The sequence below is a fragment of the Antedon bifida genome, chromosome 6, assembly GCF_963402885.1.
Source record: "Antedon bifida chromosome 6, ecAntBifi1.1, whole genome shotgun sequence".
Classification (NCBI taxonomy): Eukaryota; Metazoa; Echinodermata; class Crinoidea; order Comatulida; family Antedonidae; genus Antedon; species Antedon bifida.
The window spans coordinates 8,417,303-8,429,888 of record NC_136231.1 but is presented as its reverse complement, the minus strand read 5'-3'; the positions used below and the strand labels follow the sequence as shown (position 1 = coordinate 8,429,888).

General features: G+C 36.9%; 22 non-coding genes and 2 pseudogenes across 22 annotated transcripts; all 24 read right to left on the bottom strand.

Moving 5' to 3' along the window:
• Nucleotides 1-233: 233 nt before the first annotated feature.
• LOC144846042 (5S ribosomal RNA) lies at nt 234-352 on the bottom strand. The gene has a single exon (XR_013612676.1). It is a non-coding gene; the product is annotated as a 5S ribosomal RNA (ribosomal RNA).
• Nucleotides 353-470: 118 nt separating this feature from the next.
• LOC144846793 (5S ribosomal RNA) lies at nt 471-589 on the bottom strand. Its single transcript, XR_013613376.1, has one exon. It is a non-coding gene; the product is annotated as a 5S ribosomal RNA (ribosomal RNA).
• A 583-nt stretch (nt 590-1,172) lies between these two features.
• LOC144846041 (5S ribosomal RNA) lies at nt 1,173-1,291 on the bottom strand. Its single transcript, XR_013612675.1, has one exon. It is a non-coding gene; the product is annotated as a 5S ribosomal RNA (ribosomal RNA).
• Nucleotides 1,292-1,409: 118 nt separating this feature from the next.
• LOC144846040 (5S ribosomal RNA) lies at nt 1,410-1,528 on the bottom strand. The gene has a single exon (XR_013612674.1). It is a non-coding gene; the product is annotated as a 5S ribosomal RNA (ribosomal RNA).
• Nucleotides 1,529-1,768: 240 nt separating this feature from the next.
• Nucleotides 1,769-1,887, bottom strand: LOC144847051 (5S ribosomal RNA). Its single transcript, XR_013613625.1, has one exon. It is a non-coding gene; the product is annotated as a 5S ribosomal RNA (ribosomal RNA).
• Nucleotides 1,888-2,005: 118 nt separating this feature from the next.
• On the bottom strand, nt 2,006-2,124 carry LOC144846792 (5S ribosomal RNA). The gene has a single exon (XR_013613375.1). It is a non-coding gene; the product is annotated as a 5S ribosomal RNA (ribosomal RNA).
• Nucleotides 2,125-3,010: 886 nt separating this feature from the next.
• LOC144847050 (5S ribosomal RNA) lies at nt 3,011-3,129 on the bottom strand. Its single transcript, XR_013613624.1, has one exon. It is a non-coding gene; the product is annotated as a 5S ribosomal RNA (ribosomal RNA).
• Nucleotides 3,130-3,247: 118 nt separating this feature from the next.
• LOC144846791 (5S ribosomal RNA) lies at nt 3,248-3,366 on the bottom strand. The gene has a single exon (XR_013613374.1). It is a non-coding gene; the product is annotated as a 5S ribosomal RNA (ribosomal RNA).
• Nucleotides 3,367-4,251: 885 nt separating this feature from the next.
• Nucleotides 4,252-4,370, bottom strand: LOC144846682 (5S ribosomal RNA; annotated as a pseudogene).
• Nucleotides 4,371-4,666: 296 nt separating this feature from the next.
• LOC144846639 (5S ribosomal RNA) lies at nt 4,667-4,785 on the bottom strand. Its single transcript, XR_013613250.1, has one exon. It is a non-coding gene; the product is annotated as a 5S ribosomal RNA (ribosomal RNA).
• Nucleotides 4,786-4,903: 118 nt separating this feature from the next.
• On the bottom strand, nt 4,904-5,022 carry LOC144846039 (5S ribosomal RNA). The gene has a single exon (XR_013612673.1). It is a non-coding gene; the product is annotated as a 5S ribosomal RNA (ribosomal RNA).
• Nucleotides 5,023-5,260: 238 nt separating this feature from the next.
• LOC144846790 (5S ribosomal RNA) lies at nt 5,261-5,379 on the bottom strand. Its single transcript, XR_013613373.1, has one exon. It is a non-coding gene; the product is annotated as a 5S ribosomal RNA (ribosomal RNA).
• Nucleotides 5,380-5,962: 583 nt separating this feature from the next.
• On the bottom strand, nt 5,963-6,081 carry LOC144846037 (5S ribosomal RNA). The gene has a single exon (XR_013612671.1). It is a non-coding gene; the product is annotated as a 5S ribosomal RNA (ribosomal RNA).
• Nucleotides 6,082-6,199: 118 nt separating this feature from the next.
• LOC144846789 (5S ribosomal RNA) lies at nt 6,200-6,318 on the bottom strand. Its single transcript, XR_013613372.1, has one exon. It is a non-coding gene; the product is annotated as a 5S ribosomal RNA (ribosomal RNA).
• Nucleotides 6,319-6,901: 583 nt separating this feature from the next.
• LOC144846036 (5S ribosomal RNA) lies at nt 6,902-7,020 on the bottom strand. Its single transcript, XR_013612670.1, has one exon. It is a non-coding gene; the product is annotated as a 5S ribosomal RNA (ribosomal RNA).
• Nucleotides 7,021-7,138: 118 nt separating this feature from the next.
• Nucleotides 7,139-7,257, bottom strand: LOC144846034 (5S ribosomal RNA). Its single transcript, XR_013612669.1, has one exon. It is a non-coding gene; the product is annotated as a 5S ribosomal RNA (ribosomal RNA).
• A 1,003-nt stretch (nt 7,258-8,260) lies between these two features.
• Nucleotides 8,261-8,379, bottom strand: LOC144846787 (5S ribosomal RNA). The gene has a single exon (XR_013613370.1). It is a non-coding gene; the product is annotated as a 5S ribosomal RNA (ribosomal RNA).
• A 701-nt stretch (nt 8,380-9,080) lies between these two features.
• On the bottom strand, nt 9,081-9,199 carry LOC144846786 (5S ribosomal RNA). Its single transcript, XR_013613369.1, has one exon. It is a non-coding gene; the product is annotated as a 5S ribosomal RNA (ribosomal RNA).
• Nucleotides 9,200-10,084: 885 nt separating this feature from the next.
• On the bottom strand, nt 10,085-10,203 carry LOC144846681 (5S ribosomal RNA; annotated as a pseudogene).
• A 296-nt stretch (nt 10,204-10,499) lies between these two features.
• LOC144846615 (5S ribosomal RNA) lies at nt 10,500-10,618 on the bottom strand. Its single transcript, XR_013613226.1, has one exon. It is a non-coding gene; the product is annotated as a 5S ribosomal RNA (ribosomal RNA).
• A 238-nt stretch (nt 10,619-10,856) lies between these two features.
• Nucleotides 10,857-10,975, bottom strand: LOC144846033 (5S ribosomal RNA). Its single transcript, XR_013612668.1, has one exon. It is a non-coding gene; the product is annotated as a 5S ribosomal RNA (ribosomal RNA).
• A 118-nt stretch (nt 10,976-11,093) lies between these two features.
• LOC144846785 (5S ribosomal RNA) lies at nt 11,094-11,212 on the bottom strand. The gene has a single exon (XR_013613368.1). It is a non-coding gene; the product is annotated as a 5S ribosomal RNA (ribosomal RNA).
• Nucleotides 11,213-11,795: 583 nt separating this feature from the next.
• LOC144846032 (5S ribosomal RNA) lies at nt 11,796-11,914 on the bottom strand. The gene has a single exon (XR_013612667.1). It is a non-coding gene; the product is annotated as a 5S ribosomal RNA (ribosomal RNA).
• Nucleotides 11,915-12,032: 118 nt separating this feature from the next.
• LOC144846030 (5S ribosomal RNA) lies at nt 12,033-12,151 on the bottom strand. The gene has a single exon (XR_013612665.1). It is a non-coding gene; the product is annotated as a 5S ribosomal RNA (ribosomal RNA).
• Between the last annotated feature and the right edge of the window lie 435 nt (nt 12,152-12,586).

The following is a 12,586-nucleotide window of genomic DNA, read 5'->3' as shown; positions in this document are numbered from 1 at the left end:
ACATTTTGTCAAAATCTAAACATTTAAAAAAGACTATATTTTAGGATTATTAAAAAGATAAACACAGGTGTACGACACCAGATATTCCCAGGCAACCTGGTACGGTTGTAGACATTCGGTTACTTGCGGTTCAAGATTATACCTTAGATAGATCTTATAGTTACTGTCATAAAAACATAATTGAAAGGTAAAATAAACTTTGTTTAGTATAATTTAAAAAAAAGTTAAACATAGGTCTACGACACCAGGTATTCCCAGGCGGTCTCCCATCCAAGTACTAACCAGGCCCGACGTTGTTTAACTGCGGTGATCGGACGAGAACCGGTGTTTTCAACGTGGTATGGTTGTAGACATTCGGTTACTTGCGGTTCAAGATTATACCTTAGATAGATCTTATTGTTACTGTCATAAAAACATAATTGAAAGGTAAAACAAATTTTGTTTAGTATAATTTAAAAAAGTTAAACATAGGTCTACGACACCAGGTATTCCCAGGCGGTCTCCCATCCAAGTACTAACCAGGCCCGACGTTGTTTAACTGCGGTGATCGGACGAGAACCGGTGTTGTCAACGTGGTATGGTCGTAGACATTCGGTTACTGAGTTGGGCGTTTTTTAATTAATAAAAAGACAATATAAAAGAAACAATAACACTGTACAAAGAAGCATAACACAATAGCGGCATGTACAAAAGCTTCAGGCCGCTTTGTTGCTAAGAAGCAAACGCGCACACAAGTGGACGCCCGCGTAGTACAGTGACGTTTGTACGGTCACCACAGCAGCAACATACAACAACAAACATGTCTTTGAACAACAACTTGTTTAACTTCAATGATCGGACGAGAACCGTTGTTTTCAAGGCAGTTTAGTTGAAAAACTTTCGATTAACTTCGGTTACAGTTTGAATTTATTTACTTATACTATCATCAACAGTATAAACACATTTTGTCAAAATCTAAACATTTAAAAAAGACTATATTTTAGGATTATTAAAAAGATAAACACAGGTGTACGACACCAGATATTCCCAGGCAACCTGGTACGGTTGTAGACATTCGGTTACTTGCGGTTCAAGATTATACCTTAGATAGATCTTATAGTTACTGTCATAAAAACATAATTGAAAGGTAAAATAAACTTTGTTTAGTATAATTTAAAAAAAAGTTAAACATAGGTCTACGACACCAGGTATTCCCAGGCGGTCTCCCATCCAAGTACTAACCAGGCCCGACGTTGTTTAACTGCGGTGATCGGACGAGAACCGGTGTTTTCAACGTGGTATGGTTGTAGACATTCGGTTACTTGCGGTTCAAGATTATACCTTAGATAGATCTTATTGTTACTGTCATAAAAACATAATTGAAAGGTAAAACAAATTTTGTTTAGTATAATTTAAAAAAGTTAAACATAGGTCTACGACACCAGGTATTCCCAGGCGGTCTCCCATCCAAGTACTAACCAGGCCCGACGTTGTTTAACTGCGGTGATCGGACGAGAACCGGTGTTTTCAACGTGGTATGGTTGTAGACATTCGCTAACTTGCGGTTCAAGATTATAGAGATCTTATAGTCACTGTCTTAATCTCTACAAACACATTATATCCTATAACCTAATACTTTTGGAATTTATTATAGAACATTTTCTAGGATTCAAATTAGCAGCTGCTGAAACCATGACTTTGGTATTTGCACACACTTCTGTTCAAGAAACACATAATTGAAAGGTAAAATAAACTTTGTTTAGTTTAATTTAAAAAAAAGTTAAACATAGGTCTACGACACCAGGTATTCCCAGGCGGTCTCCCATCCTAGTACTAACCAGGCCCGACGTTGTTTAACTGCGGTGATCGGACGAGAACCGGTGTTTTCAACGTGGTATGGTTGTAGACATTCGGTTACTTGCGGTTCAAGATTATACCTTAGATAGATCTTATTGTTACTGTCATAAAAACATAATTGAAAGGTAAAACAAATTTTGTTTAGTATAATTTAAAAAAGTTAAACATAGGTCTACGACACCAGGTATTCCCAGGCGGTCTCCCATCCAAGTACTAACCAGGCCCGACGTTGTTTAACTGCGGTGATCGGACGAGAACCGGTGTTGTCAACGTGGTATGGTCGTAGACATTCGGTTACTGAGTTGGGCGTTTTTTAATTAATAAAAAGACAATATAAAAGAAACAATAACACTGTACAAAGAAGCATAACACAATAGCGGCATGTACAAAAGCTTCAGGCCGCTTTGTTGCTAAGAAGCAAACGCGCACACAAGTGGACGCCCGCGTAGTACAGTGACGTTTGTACGGTCACCACAGCAGCAACATACAACAACAAACATGTCTTTGAACAACAACTTGTTTAACTTCAATGATCGGACGAGAACCGTTGTTTTCAAGGCAGTTTAGTTGAAAAACTTTCGATTAACTTCGGTTACAGTTTGAATTTATTTACTTATACTATCATCAACAGTATAAACACATTTTGTCAAAATGTAAACATTTAAAAAAGACTATATTTTAGGATTATTAAAAAGATAAACACAGGTGTACGACACCAGATATTCCCAGGCAACCTGGTACGGTTGTAGACATTCGGTTACTTGCGGTTCAAGATTATACCTTAGATAGATCTTATAGTTACTGTCATAAAAACATAATTGAAAGGTAAAATAAACTTTGTTTAGTATAATTTAAAAAAAAGTTAAACATAGGTCTACGACACCAGGTATTCCCAGGCGGTCTCCCATCCAAGGCAACCTGGTATGGTTGTAGACATTCGTTAACTTGCGGTTCAAGATTATAGAGATCTTATAGTCACTGTCTTAATCTCTACAAACACATATATCCTATAACCTAATACTTTTGGAATTTATTATAGAACATTTTCTAGGATTCAAATTAGCAGCTGCTGAAACCATGACTTTGGTATTTGCACACACTTCTGTTCAAGAAACACATAATTGAAAGGTAAAATAAACTTTGTTTAGTATAATTTAAAAAAAAGTTAAACATAGGTCTACGACACCAGGTATTCCCAGGCGGTCTCCCATCCTAGTACTAACCAGGCCCGACGTTGTTTAACTGCGGTGATCGGACGAGAACCGGTGTTTTCAACGTGGTATGGTTGTAGACATTCGGTTACTTGCGGTTCAAGATTATACCTTAGATAGATCTTATTGTTACTGTCATAAAAACATAATTGAAAGGTAAAACAAATTTTGTTTAGTATAATTTAAAAAAGTTAAACATAGGTCTACGACACCAGGTATTCCCAGGCGGTCTCCCATCCAAGTACTAACCAGGCCCGACGTTGTTTAACTGCGGTGATCGGACGAGAACCGGTGTTGTCAACGTGGTATGGTCGTAGACATTCGGTTACTGAGTTGGGCGTTTTTTAATTAATAAAAAGACAATATAAAAGAAACAATAACACTGTACAAAGAAGCATAACACAATAGCGGCATGTACAAAAGCTTCAGGCCGCTTTGTTGCTAAGAAGCAAACGCGCACACAAGTGGACGCCCGCGTAGTACAGTGACGTTTGTACGGTCACCACAGCAGCAACATACAACAACAAACATGTCTTTGAACAACAACTTGTTTAACTTCAATGATCGGACGAGAACCGTTGTTTTCAAGGCAGTTTAGTTGAAAAACTTTCGATTAACTTCGGTTACAGTTTGAATTTATTTACTTATACTATCATCAACAGTATAAACACATTTTGTCAAAATGTAAACATTTAAAAAAGACTATATTTTAGGATTATTAAAAAGATAAACACAGGTGTACGACACCAGATATTCCCAGGCAACCTGGTACGGTTGTAGACATTCGGTTACTTGCGGTTCAAGATTATACCTTAGATAGATCTTATAGTTACTGTCATAAAAACATAATTGAAAGGTAAAATAAACTTTGTTTAGTATAATTTAAAAAAAAGTTAAACATAGGTCTACGACACCAGGTATTCCCAGGCGGTCTCCCATCCAAGGCAACCTGGTATGGTTGTAGACATTCGTTAACTTGCGGTTCAAGATTATAGAGATCTTATAGTCACTGTCTTAATCTCTACAAACACATATATCCTATAACCTAATACTTTTGGAATTTATTATAGAACATTTTCTAGGATTCAAATTAGCAGCTGCTGAAACCATGACTTTGGTATTTGCACACACTTCTGTTCAAGAAACACATAATGGAAAGGTAAAATAAACTTTGTTTAGTATAATTTAAAAAAAGTTAAACATAGGTCTACGACACCAGGTATTCCCAGGCGGTCTCCCATCCAAGTACTAACCAGGCCCGACGTTGTTTAACTGCGGTGATCGGACGAGAACCGGTGTTTTCAAGGCAGTTTAGTTGAAAAACTTTCGATTAACTTCGGTTACAGTTTGAATTTATTTACTTATACTATCATCAACAGTATAAACACATTTTGTCAAAATCTAAACATTTAAAAAAGACTATATTTTAGGATTATTAAAAAGATAAACACAGGTGTACGACACCAGATATTCCCAGGCAACCTGGTACGGTTGTAGACATTCGGTTACTTGCGGTTCAAGATTATACCTTAGATAGATCTTATAGTTACTGTCATAAAAACATAATTGAAAGGTAAAATAAACTTTGTTTAGTATAATTTAAAAAAAAGTTAAACATAGGTCTACGACACCAGGTATTCCCAGGCGGTCTCCCATCCAAGTACTAACCAGGCCCGACGTTGTTTAACTGCGGTGATCGGACGAGAACCGGTGTTTTCAACGTTGTATGGTTGTAGACATTCGGTTACTTGCGGTTCAAGATTATACCTTAGATAGATCTTATTGTTACTGTCATAAAAACATAATTGAAAGGTAAAACAAATTTTGTTTAGTATAATTTAAAAAAGTTAAACATAGGTCTACGACACCAGGTATTCCCAGGCGGTCTCCCATCCAAGTACTAACCAGGCCCGACGTTGTTTAACTGCGGTGATCGGACGAGAACCGGTGTTTTCAACGTGGTATGGTTGTAGACATTCGTTAACTTGCGGTTCAAGATTATAGAGAACTTATAGTCACTGTCTTAATCTCTACAAACATATATATCCTATAACCTAATACTTTTGGAATTTATTATAGAACATTTTCTAGGATTCAAATTAGCAGCTGCTGAAACCATGACTTTGGTATTTGCACACACTTGTGTTCAAGAAACACATAATGGAAAGGTAAAATAAACTTTGTTTAGTATAATTTAAAAAAAGTTAAACATAGGTCTACGACACCAGGTATTCCCAGGCGGTCTCCCATCCAAGTACTAACCAGGCCCGACGTTGTTTAACTGCGGTGATCGGACGAGAACCGGTGTTGTCAACGTGGTATGGTCGTAGACATTCGGTTACTGAGTTGGGCGTTTTTTAATTAATAAAAAGACAATATAAAAGAAACAATAACACTGTACAAAGAAGCATAACACAATAGCGGCATGTACAAAAGCTTCAGGCCGCTTTGTTGCTAAGAAGCAAACGCGCACACAAGTGGACGCCCGCGTAGTACAGTGACGTTTGTACGGTCACCACAGCAGCAACATACAACAACAAACATGTCTTTGAACAACAACTTGTTTAACTTCAATGATCGGACGAGAACCGTTGTTTTCAAGGCAGTTTAGTTGAAAAACTTTCGATTAACTTCGGTTACAGTTTGAATTTATTTACTTATACTATCATCAACAGTATAAACACATTTTGTCAAAATCTAAACATTTAAAAAAGACTATATTTTAGGATTATTAAAAAGATAAACACAGGTGTACGACACCAGATATTCCCAGGCAACCTGGTACGGTTGTAGACATTCGGTTACTTGCGGTTCAAGATTATACCTTAGATAGATCTTATAGTTACTGTCATAAAAACATAATTGAAAGGTAAAATAAACTTTGTTTAGTATAATTTAAAAAAAAGTTAAACATAGGTCTACGACACCAGGTATTCCCAGGCGGTCTCCCATCCAAGTACTAACCAGGCCCGACGTTGTTTAACTGCGGTGATCGGACGAGAACCGGTGTTTTCAACGTGGTATGGTTGTAGACATTCGGTTACTTGCGGTTCAAGATTATACCTTAGATAGATCTTATTGTTACTGTCATAAAAACATAATTGAAAGGTAAAACAAATTTTGTTTAGTATAATTTAAAAAAGTTAAACATAGGTCTACGACACCAGGTATTCCCAGGCGGTCTCCCATCCAAGTACTAACCAGGCCCGACGTTGTTTAACTGCGGTGATCGGACGAGAACCGGTGTTGTCAACGTGGTATGGTCGTAGACATTCGGTTACTGAGTTGGGCGTTTTTTAATTAATAAAAAGACAATATAAAAGAAACAATAACACTGTACAAAGAAGCATAACACAATAGCGGCATGTACAAAAGCTTCAGGCCGCTTTGTTGCTAAGAAGCAAACGCGCACACAAGTGGACGCCCGCGTAGTACAGTGACGTTTGTACGGTCACCACAGCAGCAACATACAACAACAAACATGTCTTTGAACAACAACTTGTTTAACTTCAATGATCGGACGAGAACCGTTGTTTTCAAGGCAGTTTAGTTGAAAAACTTTCGATTAACTTCGGTTACAGTTTGAATTTATTTACTTATACTATCATCAACAGTATAAACACATTTTGTCAAAATGTAAACATTTAAAAAAGACTATATTTTAGGATTATTAAAAAGATAAACACAGGTGTACGACACCAGATATTCCCAGGCAACCTGGTACGGTTGTAGACATTCGGTTACTTGCGGTTCAAGATTATACCTTAGATAGATCTTATAGTTACTGTCATAAAAACATAATTGAAAGGTAAAATAAACTTTGTTTAGTATAATTTTAAAAAAAGTTAAACATAGGTCTACGACACCAGGTATTCCCAGGCGGTCTCCCATCCAAGTACTAACCAGGCCCGACGTTGTTTAACTGCGGTGATCGGACGAGAACCGGTGTTTTCAACGTGGTATGGTTGTAGACATTCGGTTACTTGCGGTTCAAGATTATACCTTAGATAGATCTTATTGTTACTGTCATAAAAACATAATTGAAAGGTAAAACAAATTTTGTTTAGTATAATTTAAAAAAGTTAAACATAGGTCTACGACACCAGGTATTCCCAGGCGGTCTCCCATCCAAGTACTAACCAGGCCCGACGTTGTTTAACTGCGGTGATCGGACGAGAACCGGTGTTTTCAACGTGGTATGGTTGTAGACATTCGTTAACTTGCGGTTCAAGATTATAGAGATCTTATAGTCACTGTCTTAATCTCTACAAACACATATATCCTATAACCTAATACTTTTGGAATTTATTATAGAACATTTTCTAGGATTCAAATTAGCAGCTGCTGAAACCATGACTTTGGTATTTGCACACACTTCTGTTCAAGAAACACATAATTGAAAGGTAAAATAAACTTTGTTTAGTATAATTTTAAGTACTAACCAGGCCCGACGTTGTTTAACTGCGGTGATCGGACGAGAACCGGTGTTGTCAACGTGGTATGGTCGTAGACATTCGGTTACTGAGTTGGGCGTTTTTTAATTAATAAAAAGACAATATAAAAGAAACAATAACACTGTACAAAGAAGCATAACACAATAGCGGCATGTACAAAAGCTTCAGGCCGCTTTGTTGCTAAGAAGCAAACGCGCACACAAGTGGACGCCCGCGTAGTACAGTGACGTTTGTACGGTCACCACAGCAGCAACATACAACAACAAACATGTCTTTGAACAACAACTTGTTTAACTTCAATGATCGGACGAGAACCGTTGTTTTCAAGGCAGTTTAGTTGAAAAACTTTCGATTAACTTCGGTTACAGTTTGAATTTATTTACTTATACTATCATCAACAGTATAAACACATTTTGTCAAAATGTAAACATTTAAAAAAGACTATATTTTAGGATTATTAAAAAGATAAACACAGGTGTACGACACCAGATATTCCCAGGCAACCTGGTATGGTTGTAGACATTCGTTAACTTGCGGTTCAAGATTATAGAGATCTTATAGTCACTGTCTTAATCTCTACAAACACATATATCCTATAACCTAATACTTTTGGAATTTATTATAGAACATTTTCTAGGATTCAAATTAGCAGCTGCTGAAACCATGACTTTGGTATTTGCACACACTTCTGTTCAAGAAACACATAATGGAAAGGTAAAATAAACTTTGTTTAGTATAATTTAAAAAAAGTTAAACATAGGTCTACGACACCAGGTATTCCCAGGCGGTCTCCCATCCAAGTACTAACCAGGCCCGACGTTGTTTAACTGCGGTGATCGGACGAGAACCGGTGTTGTCAACGTGGTATGGTCGTAGACATTCGGTTACTGAGTTGGGCGTTTTTTAATTAATAAAAAGACAATATAAAAGAAACAATAACACTGTACAAAGAAGCATAACACAATAGCGGCATGTACAAAAGCTTCAGGCCGCTTTGTTGCTAAGAAGCAAACGCGCACACAAGTGGACGCCCGCGTAGTACAGTGACGTTTGTACGGTCACCACAGCAGCAACATACAACAACAAACATGTCTTTGAACAACAACTTGTTTAACTTCAATGATCGGACGAGAACCGTTGTTTTCAAGGCAGTTTAGTTGAAAAACTTTCGATTAACTTCGGTTACAGTTTGAATTTATTTACTTATACTATCATCAACAGTATAAACACATTTTGTCAAAATCTAAACATTTAAAAAAGACTATATTTTAGGATTATTAAAAAGATAAACACAGGTGTACGACACCAGATATTCCCAGGCAACCTGGTATGGTTGTAGACATTCGTTAACTTGCGGTTCAAGATTATAGAGATCTTATAGTCACTGTCTTAATCTCTACAAACACATATATCCTATAACCTAATACTTTTGGAATTTATTATAGAACATTTTCTAGGATTCAAATTAGCAGCTGCTGAAACCATGACTTTGGTATTTGCACACACTTCTGTTCAAGAAACACATAATGGAAAGGTAAAATAAACTTTGTTTAGTATAATTTAAAAAAAGTTAAACATAGGTCTACGACACCAGGTATTCCCAGGCGGTCTCCCATCCAAGTACTAACCAGGCCCGACGTTGTTTAACTGCGGTGATCGGACGAGAACCGGTGTTGTCAACGTGGTATGGTCGTAGACATTCGGTTACTGAGTTGGGCGTTTTTTAATTAATAAAAAGACAATATAAAAGAAACAATAACACTGTACAAAGAAGCATAACACAATAGCGGCATGTACAAAAGCTTCAGGCCGCTTTGTTGCTAAGAAGCAAACGCGCACACAAGTGGACGCCCGCGTAGTACAGTGACGTTTGTACGGTCACCACAGCAGCAACATACAACAACAAACATGTCTTTGAACAACAACTTGTTTAACTTCAATGATCGGACGAGAACCGTTGTTTTCAAGGCAGTTTAGTTGAAAAACTTTCGATTAACTTCGGTTACAGTTTGAATTTATTTACTTATACTATCATCAACAGTATAAACACATTTTGTCAAAATGTAAACATTTAAAAAAGACTATATTTTAGGATTATTAAAAAGATAAACACAGGTGTACGACACCAGATATTCCCAGGCAACCTGGTACGGTTGTAGACATTCGGTTACTTGCGGTTCAAGATTATACCTTAGATAGATCTTATAGTTACTGTCATAAAAACATAATTGAAAGGTAAAATAAACTTTGTTTAGTATAATTTAAAAAAAAGTTAAACATAGGTCTACGACACCAGGTATTCCCAGGCGGTCTCCCATCCAAGGCAACCTGGTATGGTTGTAGACATTCGTTAACTTGCGGTTCAAGATTATAGAGATCTTATAGTCACTGTCTTAATCTCTACAAACACATATATCCTATAACCTAATACTTTTGGAATTTATTATAGAACATTTTCTAGGATTCAAATTAGCAGCTGCTGAAACCATGACTTTGGTATTTGCACACACTTCTGTTCAAGAAACACATAATGGAAAGGTAAAATAAACTTTGTTTAGTATAATTTAAAAAAAGTTAAACATAGGTCTACGACACCAGGTATTCCCAGGCGGTCTCCCATCCAAGTACTAACCAGGCCCGACGTTGTTTAACTGCGGTGATCGGACGAGAACCGGTGTTTTCAAGGCAGTTTAGTTGAAAAACTTTCGATTAACTTCGGTTACAGTTTGAATTTATTTACTTATACTATCATCAACAGTATAAACACATTTTGTCAAAATCTAAACATTTAAAAAAGACTATATTTTAGGATTATTAAAAAGATAAACACAGGTGTACGACACCAGATATTCCCAGGCAACCTGGTACGGTTGTAGACATTCGGTTACTTGCGGTTCAAGATTATACCTTAGATAGATCTTATAGTTACTGTCATAAAAACATAATTGAAAGGTAAAATAAACTTTGTTTAGTATAATTTAAAAAAAAGTTAAACATAGGTCTACGACACCAGGTATTCCCAGGCGGTCTCCCATCCAAGTACTAACCAGGCCCGACGTTGTTTAACTGCGGTGATTGGACGAGAACCGGTGTTTTCAACGTGGTATGGTTGTAGACATTCGTTAACTTGCGGTTCAAGATTATAGAGAACTTATAGTCACTGTCTTAATCTCTACAAACATATATATCCTATAACCTAATACTTTTGGAATTTATTATAGAACATTTTCTAGGATTCAAATTAGCAGCTGCTGAAACCATGACTTTGGTATTTGCACACACTTCTGTTCAAGAAACACATAATGGAAAGGTAAAATAAACTTTGTTTAGTATAATTTAAAAAAAGTTAAACATAGGTCTACGACACCAGGTATTCCCAGGCGGTCTCCCATCCAAGTACTAACCAGGCCCGACGTTGTTTAACTGCGGTGATCGGACGAGAACCGGTGTTTTCAACGTGGTATGGTTGTAGACATTCGGTTACTTGCGGTTCAAGATTATACCTTAGATAGATCTTATTGTTACTGTCATAAAAACATAATTGAAAGGTAAAACAAATTTTGTTTAGTATAATTTAAAAAAGTTAAACATAGGTCTACGACACCAGGTATTCCCAGGCGGTCTCCCATCCAAGTACTAACCAGGCCCGACGTTGTTTAACTGCGGTGATCGGACGAGAACCGGTGTTGTCAACGTGGTATGGTCGTAGACATTCGGTTACTGAGTTGGGCGTTTTTTAATTAATAAAAAGACAATATAAAAGAAACAATAACACTGTACAAAGAAGCATAACACAATAGCGGCATGTACAAAAGCTTCAGGCCGCTTTGTTGCTAAGAAGCAAACGCGCACACAAGTGGACGCCCGCGTAGTACAGTGACGTTTGTACGGTCACCACAGCAGCAACATACAACAACAAACATGTCTTTGAACAACAACTTGTTTAACTTCAATGATCGGACGAGAACCGTTGTTTTCAAGGCAGTTTAGTTGAAAAACTTTCGATTAACTTCGGTTACAGTTTGAATTTATTTACTTATACTATCATCAACAGTATAAACACATTTTGTCAAAATGTAAACATTTAAAAAAGACTATATTTTAGGATTATTAAAAAGATAAACACAGGTGTACGACACCAGATATTCCCAGGCAACCTGGTACGGTTGTAGACATTCGGTTACTTGCGGTTCAAGATTATACCTTAGATAGATCTTATAGTTACTGTCATAAAAACATAATTGAAAGGTAAAATAAACTTTGTTTAGTATAATTTAAAAAAAAGTTAAACATAGGTCTACGACACCAGGTATTCCCAGGCGGTCTCCCATCCAAGTACTAACCAGGCCCGACGTTGTTTAACTGCGGTGATCGGACGAGAACCGGTGTTTTCAACGTGGTATGGTTGTAGACATTCGGTTACTTGCGGTTCAAGATTATACCTTAGATAGATCTTATTGTTACTGTCATAAAAACATAATTGAAAGGTAAAACAAATTTTGTTTAGTATAATTTAAAAAAGTTAAACATAGGTCTACGACACCAGGTATTCCCAGGCGGTCTCCCATCCAAGTACTAACCAGGCCCGACGTTGTTTAACTGCGGTGATCGGACGAGAACCGGTGTTTTCAACGTGGTATGGTTGTAGACATTCGTTAACTTGCGGTTCAAGATTATAGAGATCTTATAGTCACTGTCTTAATCTCTACAAACACATATATCCTATAACCTAATACTTTTGGAATTTATTATAGAACATTTTCTAGGATTCAAATTAGCAGCTGCTGAAACCATGACTTTGGTATTTGCACACACTTCTGTTCAAGAAACACATAATTGAAAGGTAAAATAAACTTTGTTTAGTATAATTTTAAGTACTAACCAGGCCCGACGTTGTTTAACTGCGGTGATCGGACGAGAACCGGTGTTGTCAACGTGGTATGGTCGTAGACATTCGGTTACTGAGTTGGGCGTTTTTTAATTAATAAAAAGACAATATAAAAGAAACAATAACACTGTACAAAGAAGCATAACACAATAGCGGCATGTACAAAAGCTTCAGGCCGCTTTGTTGCTAAGAAGCAA